Source organism: Engystomops pustulosus, chromosome 7 (assembly GCF_040894005.1).
Source record: "Engystomops pustulosus chromosome 7, aEngPut4.maternal, whole genome shotgun sequence".
NCBI lineage: Eukaryota > Metazoa > Chordata > Amphibia > Anura > Leptodactylidae > Engystomops > Engystomops pustulosus.
Window position 1 is genome coordinate 54,339,467 of NC_092417.1, and position 5,789 is coordinate 54,345,255.

Genomic DNA, 5,789 nt, shown 5'->3' on the forward strand with positions numbered 1-5,789 from the left:
ACCAGGTGGTGGCGAAATCATTTTTTTCTTTCCTTTTTTTTTTAGATTTCAATATATAGACTTAAATGTATTACACGTAACAGTTACAATGAAAATTCAAGCCAGTGTTTGTGAACCGATATGTTGAAACCAAAGCATAGGAAAGGTTAGGGGGTTATATACAAAACAATATAAATATATTTGTAAAAATTCCCTTTTATAACCCCCACACATCTGTTTTAAGGGATCTCATAGGCCAGAAAACGTTTTATGCACAAGGCAATGGCACACAATTCATCAAACCAAAGTCAAGGGTTCATATCTATTTCTCTATAGTCTCTGATCCTACTGTCTGCTCCCGGAGCTATATAAAACACAATCCATTGTAACTGGGAGGTTACTTCCATGGAAATAGGAACTATAGAATGGATTTGTCAAGAATGGAAGATTTTGGGTCCCAGGGACAGAAAATGGTCTCAGCGCCAGAAATGTATCTGCTCAGCTCCACATTATTAAATATGTATTTTCTTTTCAAGAGCAGGCCGGTAACAAAGGCAATGCAGACACCGACACTTTATGTAAATGTCCCCCACTGGGTAAGGAAAGACCCCTTCAAATAGTTCGCTCTTTGTTTCATTGCAGCCATTTGGTAAAATTAAAAAAGGTTTTTTTTGCTCATTCATGTAGACTCTGCATTCCATCTTCACAGGAAAAAACTGAAATGTAGATTTTTTAACTAATTCATTGCACATTTATTGCAAAAACTGAAATATATCACATGTTAATAAGCATTCAGACCTGTTGCTGTCACACTCAGGGTGCAGTCACACGTTGCAGTTAAAACTGCATCGCAATCAGCTTTGAGGTGGTTTTAGGTGCAGTTTTGTCAATTTAACAGGTGAAAGACATTAACTGAATAAGTGAATTTGATTTTGAAGGAGAAACCTGTTTCACAAATCACATTCACTCGTTCAGTTAATGTCTTTCACCTGTTCAATTGACAAAACTGCACCTAAAACCACCTCAAAGCTGATTGCGATGCAGTTTTAACTGCAACGTGTGACCGTACCCTCATATTTAACTCTCACATGCTATTCATTTCCTTCTCATCCTCCTTTGAAATGGTTCTACCTCTTTATTGGAGTCTATCTGTGTTTAATTAAACTGACTGGACTTGATAAGAACGTCCCACACCTGTCTGTATAAGAGCTCACGACCCACAGGGTGCGGTCACACGTTGCAGTTAAAACTGCATCGCAATCAGCTTTGAGGTGGTTTTAGGTGCAGTTTTGTCAATTTAACAGGTGAAAGACATGAACTGAACGAGTGAATGTGATTTTGAAGAGGAAATTTGATTTTGTCATGCACCCGTTCAGTTCATGTCTTTCACCTGTTAAATTGACAAAACTGCACCTAAAACCACCTCAAAGCTGATTGTGATGCAGTTTTAACGGCAACGTGCGACTCACCCACACGTCACGTTTACTGCATGCGTTTAATAACGCACTGCAACAGCTGAATGGAGATTTGCCTAATTAAACAGCTGTTAACACCTGCGCTTACAAAACGCAAATGTTAACTATTGCGTTAACAACTGCATGCATCAACCGCAATGTTAACGCATGTGTTAACAATGTGGTTACGGTTGCGTTTTTTAACAGCTGTTTAATTAGGCAAATCACTCTTCAGCTATTCCAATGCATTTTTAAATGCATGCGGTAAACGTAATGGGGGACATTTACTATGGCGTTTCCGCCAGTTTTGTGGGGCTCTCACCACATGTTCTGCTCTCAGACCTATTTATTAGCTGGTGGCGCCAGAAAAAATGCCTTTGTCCACCTGCTCCGACTCTACTCCTTTGGAGGAGTGGAAACTCAGACACAATTAATATGTGTCGCAGCCCTTTTTGGGCGCTGAAAACTGGCGGAAAGTAGACCAAAAGAAAACTGGTCTAGCAGGGACTGTTGGACACATTTCTGGTGCTCGGGACAGATTTTAGTCCCAGGGACAGAAAATGGTCTCGGCGCCAGAAATGTCTCTGCACAGCTACACAATATTAAATGTGTATCTTCTTTCCGGGAGCAGGTCGGTAACAAAGCCAGTGCAGACACCGACACTTTAAGTAAATGTCCCCCAATGTGTGACCGCACCCACAATGCATGTGTGAGTATATGAGAATCATGAGCTCTAAGGCACTACCCAAGAAGCTCAGAGACAGAATTGTGGCACAGATCTGGCCAAGGTTACAAAAGAATTTCTGCAGCACTTAGGGTGAAGACACACATGCCGTTTTTGGGGCGTTTTTACTAAGTGCGTTTTCAGATCGTTAAAAACGCATACGTTAAAAAACGCATCTGTTTTTTTAAAACGCGTGCGTTTTTTTAAAACGCGTGCGTTTTTTAAAACCGCGTGCGTTTTTGTCTGTTTTTCATTGCGAAATTTCGGAAAAACGGACAAAAAACATCTGAAAACGCACTTAGTAAAAACGGCCCAAAAACGCCATGTGTGTCTTCACCCTTAGGCCGGCGCCACACGTGGTGCTTTTGTCTGTGCTTGCAAACGCAACGCAGACAAAGTCGCGCCCACCAGGGCGGGCCTTGGCCCGATCGCATCGGCGTTTCTATGGAAACGCCTGCGATCGGGTACGAGCCACCGGTGTTTTGCGTTAAATTAATGCAAAACACCGGTGGCTCGTTCCCGATCGCAGGCGTTTCCATAGAAACGCCGATGCGATCGGACTGCGGACGGCCCCGGTGGGCGCGGTTTTGTCTGCGTCTGCAAACGCAACGTGGGACAGCGCCCTTAATGTTCCTAAAAGAACAGAGGCCTCCATAATCCTTAAATGGAAGAAGTTTGGAAAACCACAACTCTTCCCCAACCTGGCCATCCAGAAAAACTAAGCAATCATGGGAGAATAGCCTTGGTGAGAGAGGTAACGAAGAACCCAAAGATCACTGTGGCCGAACTCCAGATATGCAGTAGGGAGAAAGTTCAACAAAGTCACTGCAGCCTCCACCAGTCGGGCCTTTATGGCAGTGTGTGCCGACAGAAGCCTCTCCTCCATGTAAGACATATGAAAGTCGTATACAGTGTGCAGAGCACATGAAGGACTCCCAGACTATGAGAAATACGATTCTCTGGTCTGATGAGACGAAGATTGAGGCCGCGGTCACACGTACCGCTAGACGTCCGTTCATATTGCGACGCTAGCGCACAGGGGGATGTCCTCGGCCCGAACGCACATGCGTTTCCAGAGAAACGCATGCGATCGGCTTCGCGCTAGCGTCGCGTTATGACGGACGCCTAGCGGTACGTGTGACCGTGGCCTGAACCTTTTGGCATAATTCTAAGTATGTGTGGAGAAAACCAGGCACTGCTCCTCACCTGCCAAATACAATCCCAACAATGACACGTGGTGGGGGCAGCATCATACTATGGGGGCAGGGACAGGACAACTGGTGGCAATTGAAATAAAGATGAATGCGACCAAGTACAGAGATATCCTGGATAAAGTGTTCTGGACCTCAGAATAGGCAGAAGGTTCACTTTCCAACAAGACCTTAAGAACACAGCTTAAATAACAAAGCAGTGGCTTCAGAACAACTCTGTAATAATAATAATATATATATATATATATTTTTTTTTTAATAATAATAATTCTTTATTTATATAGCACAAAGATTCCGCAGCGCTGCACAGAGCTTACCAAATCTGTGACCATTCCTGACTGGCCCAGCAAGAGCCCTGACCTAAACACAATTGAGCATCTCTGGAGAGACCTGAAAATGGCTTCCACCAGCATTCACCATCCAACCTGAGGGAACTGGAGGGGATCGGCAAGTAAGAGGCAGGGGATCCCCAAATCCTGGTGTGAAAATCTTGTTGCATCATTCCCAAGAAGACTCCTGGCTGTACCAGCTCCAAAGGGTGAAGACACACATGGCGTTTTTAGGCCGTTTTTAGTTAGTGCGTTTTCAGATCGTTAAAAAACGCATGCGTTTTTGACAGGTTTGAGCAATTATCTTAATTCAAACTGATCAAAAACGCATGCGTTTTCAAAAAACACATGCGTTTTTAACGATCTGAAAACGCACTAACTAAAAACGGCCCAAAAACGGCCTAAAAACGCCATGTGTGTCTTCACCCATAGCTGCTTCTACTCAATACTGAGCAAAGGGGCTGAATACTTATGACCATGTGATATTTCAGTTTTCCTTGTTTAATAAATTAGCAAAAATATCTACAGTTCTGTTTTTTCTTTCAAGATAGGGAGCAGAGTGTACATTAATGAGTAAAAAGGACTTTTTTGATCTTAACAATTAGCTGCATTGAAACAAAGAGCGAAAATCTAATAGGGTCGGAATACTTTCCATACTGACTTTAGATGACATTTATAGAAACTGAATCACACAATGTATGAATTATGGAACTTCATAACACAAAACATGTATATTGCTTTACCCTTAGACTCAGGTATTCCACAATACTGGGCACCATTATGAAGCACCTTGGTTAACCTTTTGTATTCTGTAACGCAATACAAGTTTACAGCCATATTATTGCTCCTATACATTTACAATACAGCACAAGGCAAATGACATGTCATCTTCTAGATTATACTAGGTCGGGTTTGTACAAGTACTTTACTGCTGCAAGAAACTTTAATCCACATCTTTTAATACCTGTATCTGAGTGAAGCCACATAACAGAAACCCTTGAAATTCTTAACCAGAGGGCACTCCCAGTTTTATGACAACAAATCAAATGAAAATTGTTGAGTTCCTCAAAAATTCTGAGGTATATAGAAGCACAATTCTGGTTTTTAATGTAATAGAGACAGATGTCTCCACAACAGGAGCACTTAGAAGGGGTCAAATCATTAAACCAGTATTACAGCTCCAACATAATCAGTGGATGCCCAACCTCTAAACAAAATGTCTCTGCTTTACGCAATGTGAACACCGCTCATCTGATCAACCTCTTCTTAGTTTGGATGTCTAAGGCCAGCTGCAGTGTTCAGCTCATGGAAACGGACCCGTATGTTAGTCTGATCCTGTGGACACATTGCAAAACTCCTTGCCCTCTGTTTGAACTGCAGCCCAGACACTGAAACAGTTCTTAGGCTCCTTACACACTAGCGAGTGCAATGCGTCCAACTCGCAGCATGTGCTGGCGGGATCCGGCCCACACACTGACAATCAAAACTAAACTGACTTGCCAAATGTTCCAGCCAGCACACACTGGGACTGTAAGGCCCCTTACACACTAGCGAGGTGTGATGCGAGTTGGACTTGCTAGTGTGTAAGGGGCCTTACAGTTCAAGCGCTGCTGTTCAGCAGGCAGAATGGAATTATTTGCTTCATCTTTCTGTTTGATGCAAATATTCCCTTCTTTTGAAATATGTTCAGTCCGCGGGATAAGCTGAACACGTTTGGCTGTAGCCAGCGCCAGAAGGATTTTGGTGTGCCCACTTATAGTAGGGCTAATGGAAAAAGTGGTTGAGGCAAGGATGAGTGTACTCCCCCTGCTCCAGGTTCCACCATTCCTTATGTCCCCTTACACTTCCAGCAGAAAGTGACTCTAAGAGGGGGTCATATAATGCAATTCCCTTTAGCCCTAACTCCTAAGGCTGGAGTTACATGTAGCAATTATTGCTGCTGCATGAAGATGAATTCATCCTTCTCCTTACAGTTAGTAAGTAAGTACATATCAGCATGTATGTATATACATATATGTATACTTGTAGCCATATCTAAACAGTCAAACTACCTTTCATTGTTTGTTTGGTGATTGCTAGAACCTCCTGCCTA